This window comes from Podarcis gaigeae (assembly GCF_964106915.1).
Source record: "Podarcis gaigeae genome assembly, chromosome: 12".
NCBI classification, from domain to species: Eukaryota; Metazoa; Chordata; class Lepidosauria; order Squamata; family Lacertidae; genus Podarcis; species Podarcis gaigeae.
The window spans coordinates 41,974,767-41,989,872 of record NC_139688.1 but is presented as its reverse complement, the minus strand read 5'-3'; the positions used below and the strand labels follow the sequence as shown (position 1 = coordinate 41,989,872).

At 40.8% G+C, this 15,106-nt stretch overlaps 1 protein-coding gene across 10 annotated transcripts in view; it reads right to left on the bottom strand.

Annotated features, from left to right (window-relative positions):
* Positions 1–15,106, bottom strand: part of RARB (retinoic acid receptor beta) — a 343,315-nt gene that overhangs the window by 231,868 nt on the left and 96,341 nt on the right. Inside the window, exon 1 of one of the 10 annotated variants that reach the window (XM_083705967.1) lies at positions 460–477. The exons of the other annotated variants lie outside the window; for them this stretch is intronic. The gene's annotated coding sequence lies outside the window, so the exon portion shown is untranslated. Of the gene's footprint in view, positions 1–459; positions 478–15,106 lie in introns of those variants that run through there. 10 annotated transcript variants of the gene reach the window in all.

Sequence of the window (15,106 nt, the reverse complement as noted above, 5' to 3'; positions counted from 1 at the left end):
TTAACCCGAGGTACCACTGTACTCAGGGGCACACTGTACTGGGCCCCAAGGGGTTAAAGGGCATGGGGAGCAGGAACACAGGAAGCTGTCTTATACTGAATCCAACCACTGACCCACTTATCTCAACATTATCCACTTTGATGAGCAGCAACTCTCCAAGGTTTATTGCAATGTTTCTGAACCCCAGTTGCTAGAAACCACAGGAGGGGGAGAGTCCTCTTGTGCTTGGGTCCTGCCTAAGAGTTTCCCACAAGCCTCTGGGTGGCTACTGTGAGAGCAGGATGCTAGACTAAATGGGCCATTGATCTTATCTGATGGGTAATCTTATGTTCTTATTATGTAGGGTTTTAAACACCAAGTCTCTCCCAGCCCTACCTGAGATATTAGCGATTGAGCCTGGAGCCTTTTGCAAGCAAAGCTGGTGGCATGACCCTTCACTTGAATGGTGAAAAAACCCACAAGGCCTAGCAGCTTCAGTCGCCATATTCATTATCCCAGTGCCTCTGGCTCCCACCCAGTGATGTAGTGTACTACAGGGACAGAGTTCAGAAGCACTTGGAAGGATGATAGTGGTGACAATCACCTGACATGACACTTCACTTGGCAGCCCAGGTAATAATGTTTTATATATATGTTTAAATGAGGCCAGCTTCAGGGCTTGTGAGTCTGACAGAGGTCATCATACAAGGTGACCAAAGCAGTTCTTCTGCCAAAACTGGGCCTAACAATTTTCTCCCAAAGCACAATGAAGGAGGGTATGCCAGTAAGTACGAATAGGGCTTTGGAACAACTAAACCTCTAGACCACTGGAAGGAAAACCAAGATGGCTGGCAAACTAAACTATTGAAATATACAGGATAAACTAGTTAACATAGTACCCAAGACAGAAAGAGGACTTTGAATAATAAAAAAGGGGTAAAGGTTTAATGCCCATTTTTTAAGCTTTGTGTATAGACTTTTATGTCAGTATAACTTTTAAAAACTCACTTGTATTAAGATGAACAGGGTCTAAAAAAAATTGATTATTAAGGTTATAAGGACGTGTGTGAACAAAAAATTAAACAATGAAACCAAGAGGGGGAGGGGAGGGAAGTCAAGCAAAAATTATGGTTTAAAATCTTTGATTATGATGGGTTTTTTTTTGTTTTGTTTTTTAAATCTTTTTTCTCTTTTTATTTTTCTTTATATATTGCTGTTTTATTGTTTATTTTTATGTTATTTTTTGAAAAATTAATAAATTGTCATAAAAAAAGGAAGGAAAACCAAGATGGCAACCAGAAATTGCCAGAGCAGTAGTAAGCTATGGACCTTTCTTGAGCCCTGAGGCTCCAGAATCTTCCACAAGACAATAGGTGCTGATGCTGGATCTGAACTGAAGGAAGGCCCTAATTATTTGGAGCATTTTTGTTCCCTTTTGTGCATGAAATAGCTGCAGTGGAGTCAGTGGAATCTACAAAGCTAAAAAGAGAGGTGGAATGAAACTGCCAGTCACAGAGGGAGGATGGGAAAGAAGCTAAGAGAAAAGAATGATGGTCCGAAATTCTTGGAGATCCATTCTTTCTGGGTCCTGTTGTCCCAGGATCAGAGGCTACTGCCTGTGAGCAATACTCCCACCCAAACCAGCCTCATTTGTGACATGATTTATTTCATTCTTTGGTGATTTTTTTTTAAACTGCTGAGATTTATATTGTCTTATCTATTTAACAATGTTTTTAAATTATTGTTAATACTGCTAACTTGGTCATTTTAATCTGCACTGTGTTTTTATAATGTGCAAGACACTTCGGTGAGCCAGCCATGCCCGAAAAAGGAAGCCTATAAAGACTTTTATAAAATCAAACATCTGCAGAAAAAAACTATACCAATGAATTGCGTCGGACTAATGAATTTGTCAAGAGGTAGAGTCTACAGGTGTTTTGTATTTTGAGATAATGCTCACCAAAAATTGTACAACCTTATGAAATACACTAACATTGATTAGCTACCTCTTCTAAAACAGGACAGGGGAAGCAATACCAGAGACCTCTTATGTTAATTATTCAGCAGTAATTTACAACAACAATTATCTTCTGTTTTTGCATAAAAGAAGACATCCATAAAAGCTCTTTCTCTGTCTTTCTCTGTGTGTATCTCACAAACACATGACAATACATTAATTGGTCATTACGCCACACTGATATATTTAGTTTAATTGAGCCACAGCATGGAGGAAAACTTGGAAATGAAGTAAGTAATCTATTTAAGAATATCATCTCATGTTGGCAGGACACCAGACCTTAATTGACATAAAAGCTCTCATGCCTTTTGGTCAGCTACTATGGTACCAAATAATTTAGTCTTCTTGCCTACTTTTCACAGCATTGGGCTACAATGCTGATGCTTTTTGAGCAAATGATTGCCAAATACTCTTTGACTTATTAGGACCAAATTCTGTTGATTTTGCAAAGCTAAAAGGCAAAAAATAAAATAAAAAATAACCACACAAAAACCACCAAAACCAAGCAATAAAAAAACAAAAACAAAAAACAGTGTTGGAAACTTCTGGACTACAATGTACTCTTGTCATAGTGGAATTAGTAATAGCAGTGCTGCTATCAAGGGCTGCCATGCAATAAAACTCGTGGTTTGCATTTAGATTACATTTGATTTCTCCATGTGGAAAATACATGCTCTAATTTCCTTCTTATGGTACAAGTGATAATACTGAGCACACAATATCCTAGGTGATGACACAAAATGTAAGGTAGGCATGACTTGTTTTATTATAATAATGCTTGCACTTCTGGCTGTGATTTTATGAACCAAATATACCAAAGAAAGTATAAAAAGACAGCAAGAACTAAGAAGCAAGACAGCAATTGGGGCTGGAAGGTGCAGCTATGGGAATAGGTTGAAAGGACAAATCCTGTACCAAGGTGATTTTGCAAATGTTCAGCTTTAGTGTAATTTGCAAGGAAATGGTATACTGAACAACAAAAGGAAAGAAATACCAATCCTGCTATGCAATTGTTTGTTTGTTTTGATATTTGCCATTTACCTTTGTAATGCTATCTGTCAATATTAATTTTCAGGTGTGGAAAGGGAATTTATTACTTTGTTTCCACACTTCTACACAAGCACTCGGCAAAGCAGTCATTTGGATACTTTATTTTTACAATATGTCTCCAAGAAGCCAGAATGCACATTTAGAATCTTATTAGCTGTATATATATAAAAAAATGAGGCACATGCTGTACACTATCTCCATAGGGATATTCTACAACATGGTAATTCTGGACAGAGCCATTCGCCGTTAACAAGAATAGAAACAAAACAGAATTCTACAATAATAAACAGAACTGGGGGCTCATTATGATGAGAAGTACACAATGCAATTTTTTTATGTTCTCACATTAACAAATGATTGTTTATTCACAGTGATTTACTGAATCAAAGAATCAGGCAGTACTAAAGCACCTGGATATAAAACTAATACAAAGAGCTAGTGATATTTTAACTGCGCTAAATTCAGGTGACCTGACCTCAATAATAACAACAATACACCCTGTATTACATGAACGTAATTTGTAAATGAATATAAAGTGTTGTTCAACTTAATTAATAAGAATATAGAATCAATTGGTTGTAATACTAATTACTACTAATAGCACAAATTTGCTATTTAAGATCACAGGGCTGTTGTCGTTTTCCATTTCTACAGCCTATTTGCATTTTCTTGCCCATGCCATCTTACAATACTCAAAAAATGATTAAAGCACTGGTGTGGAAAATGGGCACACCATCGTTTGTGCAGGAAGGAACTCATTTTTAAAACAAAAATCTCCACAGGTGTACAAAAACAATGCAGTTTATAATTTGTTGTTTATATTTGATTTTAAAAAAAAACATTTTAAAAGCAACAAGGGTAAACATTTCAAGGCCCTCCACCATTTGTTTTGTTTTTTCAGCCTCGCCAAGGACAAAAGTTGCAATGTCGAATCTTCAAAAAAGAAAGGGGGGGGGACGAAATGTTGGGAAAAAACGAGAACAGTACAAGGTTTCCAGGGAGAGAAAAAAGCAACAGCGACCATATTTCCAAGCAACGTCTTTTTGAAGCAACAGTTTCTATACCTGTATGTCCCTGAGAGAGGCAGCGGGGAAGGCTTAACACATTTTAGAGAACGATAACTTTTCAGTAGTCACAATAAATATGTTCACGGGAAAGAATAAAAGGATGCATGCTTGAATAACCCTGAAAAGAAATATGTTTCCAGCTCGCACAGAGGAGGAACTGCTCAAAAGTGTGTTCAGCGGTGACCCCAGCAAATGCTAACAGGAACAGAGAGGGATATTGAACTGTACTGTGTGGGTGGTTAACAATATAAGCGAAATCCATATCCATCCACTCGCTAACGTGGCAGTGATAACCTTTCGATAAAACAGCCTTGCCCTGCACTACTGTTGCGTTCATCAATCCATCTTCGCCCACGCTACTTCTTACCAGCTTGGTTCTCATACAAATCCCAGTACCCCTTCCCTGAACTTACAGAACACTTCTCCAACACCCAATAATTTCCATCCTCAAACTCCAGTAGCTCTGCACTTGACTGCAGTCTCACAATATCTTAAGGGCTGTCACATGGAAGAGGGAACGCACTTGTTTTCTCCTGCTCTGTAGGGCAGGATTCGAACCAAGAGAGAGAGAAGAGAGAGTTTGGATTTGATATCCCGCTTTATCACTTCCCTTCTTGGCAACTTTCCACAGGCCACACACCAGGGGCAGGTGGGGCCAGAGGCAAAATCGGTCAAATAACAAATGTCGAATGTACTTTTTGCAGTGGGCTAGTTTCTCCTCAGGGACGCAGGTGGCACTGTGATCTAAACCACTGAGCCTAGGGCTTGCCAATCAGAAGGTCGGTGGTTTGAATCCTGGTGACGGGGTGAGCTCCCGTTGCTCGGTCCCTGCTCCTGCCAACCTAGCAGTTTGAAAGCACACCAAAGTGCAAGTAGATAAATAGGTACCGCTCTGGCGGGAAGGTAAATGGTGTTTCCGTGCACTGCTCTGGTTTCGCCAGAAGTGGCTCAGTCATGCTGGCCACATGACCCGGAAAAACTACGGACAAACATTGGCTCCCTCGGCCAGTAAAGCGAGATGAGCACTGCAACCCTAGAGTTGTTTGCAACTGGACTTAACTGTCAGGGGTCCTTTACCTTTACCTTTAGTTTCTCCTCACAGCCCTCTCTATCTTCCCATCCGTACAAGCAAGAGGAATTATCAGAGTTCAAGCATACATTCCAGCCAGACAAAAACACTCAGGAGACCAAGCTGAGCTAGTGAGCTAGTCAAGCCAAGGAAGAGATCTAAGGCCCAGAAAAAGAGGGCCCCCCTTTTATATACATATTTCAGGAATGCCTGTTTATCCACGCTTCGTGGTGTACAATCTAAAATTTAATTTGTGAAAGCATAAGATACTTGGTGCTTTTAGAATCTAAAATACTATTCTCGGGTTGCTGAAAATACTTAAGTCTCTGTATAAGTTATTGCAAATATGCTAATGGTGACAAAAACCCATCTAACAAAAGCTGCAGGACGGGGCACTGCCAGAACCGTTTCAGAGCGGGTGAACGCTGTCCAAACTAACATGCTATGTAATCGCCAACCAAGTAAGTTCTTTGAGTGATGTTTAGGAGCAGTAAATATCAGCACAATGTTTGACCATAAAGTGCTTTTCACTTTATGTTGTGAACTACCCTGTGATCTTTGGGTGAAGAGGGGGTATACAAATTTGATAAATCAATTTTTAAAAATAAAAAAACACTTTATTTTAACTAGACAGATTGTATATGTGTGTATGAATACATTTGTGCAACTCATTTTTTTAAAATAAAAAGAAGAGAGCAAGCGCCCTCTAGATCAGAGCAAAGCTCCATCTAGAGTTATCATGTTTCTGCAGTAGCAAGCCAGGTTCTTCTAGGAAGTCGATAGAGCATGAAGCCAGCCAGGGGTGCCAACCTGATTAAAATATTGGGTGGGGGGCAGGAAAGCCCCACCCTGCATAATCAATCACAAGGTGCTGCAAACACAGACACAATAAATAATAATAATAATAATAATAATAATAATAACAACAACAACAACAACAACAACAACAACAACAATAACAATAACAATAATAATAATAATAATAATAATAATAATAATAATAATTTATTTATTTATTTATTTATTTATTTATATGCCACCTATCTGACTGGGTAGGTCCAGCCACCCTGGGCTGAGTGGCTCCCAACAAAATATTAAAAACACAATAAAACATAAATCATTAAAAACTTCCCTGAACACGACTGTCTTCAGATGTCTTCTAAAAGTCAAAAAGTTGCTTATGTCTTTGACATCTGATGGGAGGACATTCCACAGAGGGCAGCCAATGCACTAGCAACGACCATCAGCTTTTGGGGAGAGGCTCCCTCAAATATTTTATTGGGAGGGCCAAAGGAACCTAGGAATTGGTTCCTTTGAAGCTTTGAAGCCTTTCCTGCCTCCGCTACTGTCAGGGGCTGGGCAAGAGGAAAAGGAAGATTTACAACAGTGGTTTGCGGGAGGTCACAGCTCTGAGGTAGAAGAGGGGGAAAGTTGGGAGATCATGGGAGAGGCAGAGCGAGCAGAGCTGGACACATTGTCACTAGAAAGCACTCCAGACCCACCATCTCCCAGAACCCGGCGAGCCTTAAAAGTAGGAGAGCAAAGAGCTCGAAGACAGAGGGCTCGTAGCAGCACCCATAGAATGAAGAAGTGGGAGAGGCAGGGGTGGTGGAGATTCACTCAGGACAATGCCATTATCCAAGAGGCTGGAGTCTATAGCCTCTCTCTGTAAAGATCAAAATAAAAAAGGACAGCGAGAAACTTTTCCTTGGCTTTATAATTTCCTGGGCAACCAGCCGAGAGCCGCTGACAGCACATTGACAGCTATTTGTCCTCATGTTCAAAAAGATGCATTGCCTTTGGCAACAGAGGATACAAACAGTTTTAATAGCTAACAGCAAATGATAGACCTACCCTCCATGAATTTTCTCCTTTTAAGCCTATCAGTGGTCATAAGCACATATTGTGGCAGTGAATTCCACATGCCAAGTATGCCTCTTTTTATAAGCTTCAATAATGCTCCCAGTTCCTAATATATTTCCTTTAAACTCAAAAGCATATATTTCTGGTATAATACCCAATTGTAATCCCAGCTCATGAAATACACCAGTTTAATGACCTCTGAATGTGATTAATTCCAGGAGGAAGACTATTTAAGAAAAGACAGACTTAAAACTAATAATAATACCAATCAAAGTTATCTACCAATAAGAACCATGCTTCCTATGCATCTTAATCTAATACTACACATCCTAACTAAATTCACCTGGCCTTTTTAAAGATGCAACAGATAAACTCCTTAAGAAAAACACCTCAGTAGGATTTAACTGCATGCCCCGATTCCTGTTGGGTGCACAGGGAATACAGAAAGTGAGCTAAATAAAGTTGAGCAGTCTTGCAATCTGTAAGCATTACATTTTCTCTACGCTACAGCGGAGACTGCATCTTGAATCAAACTAGGAAGTACTTGATTATGAGTTCAAGGCTGCAGAGTATTTATTGTAAAATAAAAACCCTATGTCACTGCTATAGCATCTGTATTCATCAGATACTCACCTCCTTCTATGAAAAGAGAAGCTGCTTGTAAATCCACGGTGGCAGGAAAATTATATTTAAAAAAAAATCCTTTGGATGCAAAATACCAAAGAGAGCAGCTGCTGAAAGCACCCAGCCAATGCAGAGAATCTCAGTCTCACAGTAAATCCTGCAAAAATGCATCTCGCTCACTTGTGTGGATCTCTTTATTGCACTTGACAAGGGCTCGCCCAAGGGACAAACTTGTTGTTCCATAAAGATCCCTAAACACGAGAAATTGATAAAACATTTAATCCAGCCCCTGGTATCAAATGTCTTCTTTTGCCATTGATGGCAAGAGAAAAATCTATTTGCCAATTAAATAATGACATTCAAAACCATCCTGTGTATTATATCTCTTAATGCAGTTTGGCTGTCCTGGAATGTATCCAAGAAACTAGATATTTTACAACATTAAAGATAATTCAATGCAATTTATACTGAATATGTCGGGGGGGTGCTAATCAGCATTGCTTGCATATTATAACTTAAGCAAGAAAATCTGGAGACAAAATGCTATTTAACAATACTGCAATTTGTTGATGTTTATCTGCAGACAGGATGAAATCAGACTGAGTCCGTAGACCCACTGAAATCATAGTAGGTTCCTTGAGACCATTCTTTCAATGGGTGATACCCACCATTAGTCAAAGGGTAATCACCCACAGTCCAGATCTAAAGGTAAAGGTACCCCTGCCCGTACGGGCCAGTCTTGACAGACTCTAGGGTTGTGCGCTCATCTCACTCTAGAGGCCGGGAGCCAGCGCTGTCCGCAGACACTTCCGGGTCACGTGGCCAGCGTGACAAGCTGCATCTGGCGAGCCAGTGCACCACACGGAACGTCGTTTACCTTCCCGCTGGTAAGCGGTCCCTATTTATCTACTTGTACCCGGGGGTGCTTTCGAACTGCTAGGTTGGCAGGCGCTGGGACCGAACGATGGGAGTGCACCCCGCCGCGGGGATTCGAACTGCCGACCATGCAATCGGCAAGTCCTAGGCGCTGAGGTTTTACCCACAGCGCCACCTGCGTCCCCTAACAATCCAGATCTAGATGCACACAAATCATCTTCTGTAGCTGCCAGAAAAGTCAGATTCTTTTTTAAAAATTCAGCCGGGAAAAGGAATGATCTCATAAACAAAGATGCATACACTATCACTTGCTCATGTGCAAGCTCACTCAACGACTTGTTACCTTTGCCTCAATTTAGGAAAAACATTGGGGTAGTTCAATATACATATGGAACTCCCTAGAGGCGATTCAGTATTCAGTTCAAAGTTGGGAAAAGAATATTGAAATATACTGGGAGTTGCGTAGTGATTTCATGCTCCTTATTGCAGCTCATAAAGACAGTGAATAAATCCCCCCCCCCAACCCTTTGGGTTTATATACATTATTTACACAATAGGTTCCGTTTGATTGGCTGATTCTGCTTCCCTCCTGGAGCCTGACTGGGCTGCTCCTGCAGGCCAATCAGGTTGTTCCATTCTAGGATCCTACCTGCCTATTGTTCTAGGATCCAAGCTCAGTACATAACAAATATATTCACACAGAAAGATTCCACTTCCATTGCAATCCATATAGCACAGCAGTAGAGCTTTTTAAAATAGATCAAGAGCGAGGATTCATTCTTTGGTTTTCTATGTGTCACTTAACTGCAACTATTATCATCCGTGACTAATTGGGCATTCTGGCTGGGCAGTTAAGAGGCCAGCAAATCTATAGTTGGAGGCCATCCCTGCTTTAGAGTCTTGCAATATAGCACCTGTACACAAAATTAAGCAACTTTTCATTCTGCCACCTCTTATCTAGCAAAATGGCTGTGCTAATTCTAAAACACAGAATAACTCTTTGCCTGCTTATCTGTAGGCTTCATTTGGACTACTCTATAGCAAGCAGTTTCAGGACTGGGGGCCGGGGGCAGAAGCAAATCCATTTGAGATTAAAAGGTCTTTAAAGCGCAGTGAATTAAGCATATCAGAGGGCTGAAACGGATCAGTAAGTTCAAGCGTCAAGCAAGCATCTTCCAATGTTCTTTAAGGATGTTCCACGGGCAATGTTCTCAAAACTGCAGACTTCTCTGGGGACAAGATGGGTAACATAGGAGAACTCCTCAAACTCCTCTCCGAACCTTACAGTCTAATGCTCCTAGTTGCCAAATGTTTTCCCCATCCTAACCAACTATGATAGAGAATAATATGGAAGCCCATCAACAAAAATTGTATAATAATTGATTTTTGATATTCAGCTATTATATTGTGTATGCAACAGCAACCATATTTCATATATATATTCTTTGCCATTATAAGATCATTTACTTTGATCTTCTTGAATGATCCACATAAATGTCAAACCATGTTATTTTCTCATTTTTTTATTCTTCTCCAATAACTGTCAAAGATTCTTAATGTGCTGAAGTATGCATGTGTTCATATTTTGTGCAATCGATAAGGCTGCCCTTATAGAATTTAATTACTTTTTGCAGCAACTCTCTTTAGAGAGGCTTTTTCAGTGCTCTATGCCAGCAACAAGGCTGGACCTGTACCCTGTGACATATCAGCTTAAAAGCATTGTTAGCCCAGGTTAATTGGGTTTTATTTTTTTGTTACCTCGGGGAGCTGTAGTATTAATGTGCCAATTCTAAAGAAATTAATTACCCTCATTTCACAGAACTTTATAATATCCACAGCTTATCACAAAGGAAATGCTGTTCATTTTTTGTTTCTCTCTTATTAAAAAGTAACCATCACAGTCTACTGAGCTGACTACAGTATTCTAGGGTGGGCATAGGATTCATCTGATCTGCAAAGAAAATGTAGTGGAATGGAGCTGCCTCCTGAAACAACACTATAACCCAGTGCCCTGCTTTGATTCTAGGACTGCCACTTATAAATCACTAAAAAGGCAAACGTGCACATAGTTTTGCATAAAGTTAGCATGTGCTGAATTATACATATAGATGCAGATTTGGAAATGATCGCTATAATTTAAATAAGAATATAATATATCTCATCATAATGGAGAATACTATAACCAGTATACTAAGGCCACACTTTCTGCTTTTTTCAAACTCTACCCCTCTCCTAGAGGACTTCCTTTGAAGAACATCAGTATCACTGATGCAGAAGATCTAGAGGCCCTTCCAGACCCCAGATCATTTTTTTGTAGATTTGTGATTATTTATGCGTGGCGCTGTGGGTTAAACCACAGATCCTAGGACTCGCCGATCAGAAGGTCAGCGGTTCGAATCCCCGCGACGGGGTGAGCTCCCGTTGCTTGGTCCCTGCTCCTGCCAACCTAGCAGTTCGAAAGCACGTCAAAGTGCAAGTAGATAAATAGGTACCGCTCCGGCGGGAAGGTAAACGGCGTTTCCGTGTGCTGCTCTGGTTCGCCAGAAGCGGCTTAGTCATGCTGGCCACATGACCCAGAAGCTGTACGCTGGCTCCCTCGGCCAATAAAGCGAGATGAGCACCGCAACCCCAGAGTCAGTCATGACTGGACCTAATGGTCAGGGGTCCCTTTATCTTTACCTATGCTCATGACACAATCGCAACAGTCATACACAACCCCACTTTTAACGCTATTTGTGCCCGCAAAAGTTTGTTTTCAATCAGTGCATGCCCCACAACCTCCTACTGAAATTCCACAACTTCTTATTCTTAAAAAATAGTATTTATATCATTTTCAATGTTACAGATTATCAAAGAACAGTAAAAACAAACAAAAACCATCACCCCACTCCTCCCCAGGAGATGAGATTACAGATTACAGTGAGGCCAGCACCCTTAGAACAACACAATTCCAGTCACTTATCCAAATGAATAAATCAATCCTAGTTTAAAATTACACTAGCCAGAAAATACTGTGGTGTTGAGTGAGGTTCCGCTGTGTCTTCTCTTTAGCTGTATACATAATAAAGGCATACCAATCAGTTGTGAATGTGTCCTTTGATTTCAAACCCCACGCAAGCTTCCATTTGCTAGCTATTTTTTCTACCACAGCTAACTGCCACGCTTTCTTATACTATAGACTCCTTTGAGAAGTTTCCAACAACAGATTGCAACTACAAGCCTAGCTGCCTACAAGAACTGACCAATAAGTTGTTTGAAATGGAAGTTTGGCTTATCGCCCAAGGATAGGTTGCGTAAAAGCCAACTCCAAAGATTTAACAATGTTTTGTCCTTTTATGGCAGGAACTTCCCCAAATACTGACTCCTAAAATGTGGCCCCTTTTTTTAGCTCCCGCCCCCCAATGTGCTGGTGTGACCCTATAGCCATCCTCCAATAAATCTGAGTGTGAGTGAAGTTGATACGAGCCAGTCTGGCTAGTGTTAAGTACCGCATTTGCAGAATTTTAAAAGCAATTTCCTTCAGAGGCCGAAACCAATTTGAAGGGATTATTTCTCCACATGGCATTCTAATCGGCTACATCTACACTTGCTAGCCTGACTCCTACATGTGCCACAGCCCATTGGCTATGCCCCTCGCCACCAACCAGACCATGCCCCATCCACGTTGCTGCTGCTAAAAACCTTTCTAAAGGAGTAAGTTCCTTCAGAGTTTGTGGGCGGCACTGCGATCTAAACCACTGAGCCCCGTGGTTTAGTCCTGCTGGCCACATGACCTGGAAAGCTGCCTGTGGACAAACGCCAGCTCCCTTGGCCTGAAAGCAAGATGAGCGCCGCAACCCCATAGTCGCCTTTGACTGGACTTAACCATCCAGGGGTCCTTTACCTTACCTTTACCTTCCTGTTTGGTAACACTCACAATGGGATACCTAACTCTCTGAGCTGGGTTCTCCGCAAGTCTCTTCAGAGTGGTTGCAACTGTGTGAAGAAATCCTGTAGTTCACACAGTCCACCCACCGTAACTTTTAAAACTAGAAATATGGTAGCATGAGGAAAGCATTGCAGAATAGTTAAAGCAGAATAAATCTACCACTAATGCACTATTATTGTGTCAAGGATATGTTGCGGAATACACTCACCATAAAACACCACTCTCGTGAGGCCCTACAACCACCTTGGGGGTATTATAGGTAGTTCACCTGAGCAATCCTTGCAAAAGCTTTCGAGGACCCAGCTGCAAAAATGGCAAAGTAGAATTATTCTTTGTTAGTGTTCCATGTACTGAGCCTTTGTTAACAAGGTTTTATGAAGCAAAGTAATTCACTGTAAAACAAACGTATTTAGTATACTTCTGCATTGGTGATTCATGAGAAAATAAGCCCTGGTTCTTCTTTAGCTCTGCACTAAATTTAGCTTCTAAAGCTGTTTGTTTAGTAAACAAAATGGTCGTTGTTATGCTGTATTCTGATTGCTCTTCCTTCCCATGGTTCATGGTTATTTATATGGGATAGGAACCAGACCGCCAGTGACTAAGCTGTATATGAGCGTCTATTCGCTTCTTTTACTTCTCCCCGGTGGGCAAATTTTTCTTATAAAATATTCCTTACAAGTCCACTTTAAATGCAAGGCAACTGCAGGCCGATTCTAAGATTTACAGAGCAAGCGTAAAAATGCTTAAGGTGGAGCACAGCTGTTGCAATGTCACAAACGTATGACATTACTTAGCATTATGGTGAGGTCATTGATGGTAATGAATTCAGATAAATCAGCATGTTATACCGAGGTTGTCAGCCAACCTGGCAGTACTAGGGTAAAGACTTAAGCCCACTGAAAAGCTCTGCGGAGCCAAGAAATCATTTATTTGCTGTTAAAATGGATTGCTAGACTTAGCGCTTAATTAGCAATAGGAAAGCTCAATTCCCACATTTTTTCCACATTCTGGATAACTTTGCTGCTGATTACTTCTGAGACATGCAACTTATTGGATCTCACCTTTGAGGGGCAGCAGATTCTGAAGAAACATCCACTGCTGGTGAAAAACTGCCTTGTGGCAACTTTACCACAATATAAGATGAATATAGGAATGGGGCCTAGGTAGCAGGCCCTCCAAGTGTTCCTATTTTCCAGGGAGAGTCCCGGATTTACAGAAGCTGCCTCAGTTTCTGATTTGATCCTGGAACATCCTGCTTTTCCTTAGCACGTCTCTATTTTCATTGGAGAAATGTTGGAAGGGTATGGAGTTATGCGACCCCTAAGCTAAGGAGATAAGTTACTATACAACCTTTAGAAGCCATCTGAAGGTGGAACTGTGCAGGGATATATATATATATATATATATATATATATATATATATATATATGTTGGAAGCTGCCGAGAATGCATGGGGCAACCCAATCAGATGGGTGGGGTATTTTTATTACTATTACAGTGGTACCTCGGGTTAAGAACTTAATTCATTCTGGAGGTCTGTACTTAACCTGAAACTGTTCTTAACCTGAAGCACCACTTTAGCTAATGGGGCCTCCCACTGCTGCCGCACCGCCACTGCGTAATTTCTGTTCTCATCCTGAAGCAAAGTTCTTAACCCAAGGTACTATTTCTGGGTTAGCGGAGTCTGTAACCTGAAGCGTATGTAACCCGAGGTAAGGTAAAGGTAAAGGGACCCCTGCCCATTAGGTCCAGTCGTGGCCGACTCGGGTTGCTCATCTCGCTTTATTGGCCGAGGGAGCTGGCGTACAGCTTCCGGGTCATGTGGCCAGCATGACTAAGCCGCTTCTGGCGAACCAGAGCAGAGCACGGAAACGCCGTTTACCTTCCCGCCAGAGCAGTACCTATTTATTTACTTGCACTTTGACGTGCTTTCGAACTGCTAGGTTGCAACCCAAGGTACCACTGTATTATTATTATTATTATTATTATTATTATTATTATTATTAAAGACATCCCTATTTTCATCAGAGAAATGTTGAAGAGTACGAGATAGCAGTGTTAAACTTCTCTCTAACATTGACACCATTGCTCAGGCAAAATCTTAAGGTGTCGTTCTGGGCAAATCACGTTCTCTCAGTCTTAGCGTCCCATTTGTATGATGTGGAATGAATGAAGATACTGAACATCTATTTAAGTGCGGCCAAACACTGCCACACATGCAGAAGCTTTAGATTCTTGCTTGTGTGTTTCACAGCTGCCTCAGTACTTCAAGCTTCAAATCTAGCTTGCCAAGTGGGGAGCAGGGGATTGCTGTGAAATAGTCCAAAGGCCCAATACACATTAATCATGCAACTGTCTGGATCACAGCCAGGATTATTGCAGGGGGAAACGGAATGAGGATGAAGGACCAGAAATATAATAAGGAGAAATATTAATTTATTCATAGTAGAGGGTATCCAACATCCCAATCTAGTTTCTGGAGTTTATTCTGATTACTAACTGATCATATTATCAATTTCAAATTAACCATGTAATCAAATGACTTCACAATAATCTAAATAATTTCATTTGTTTGCACTGATATATCGCTAGTTTATCAGAATTGAGTATCTGTGCTGTTTTCATTATTATCT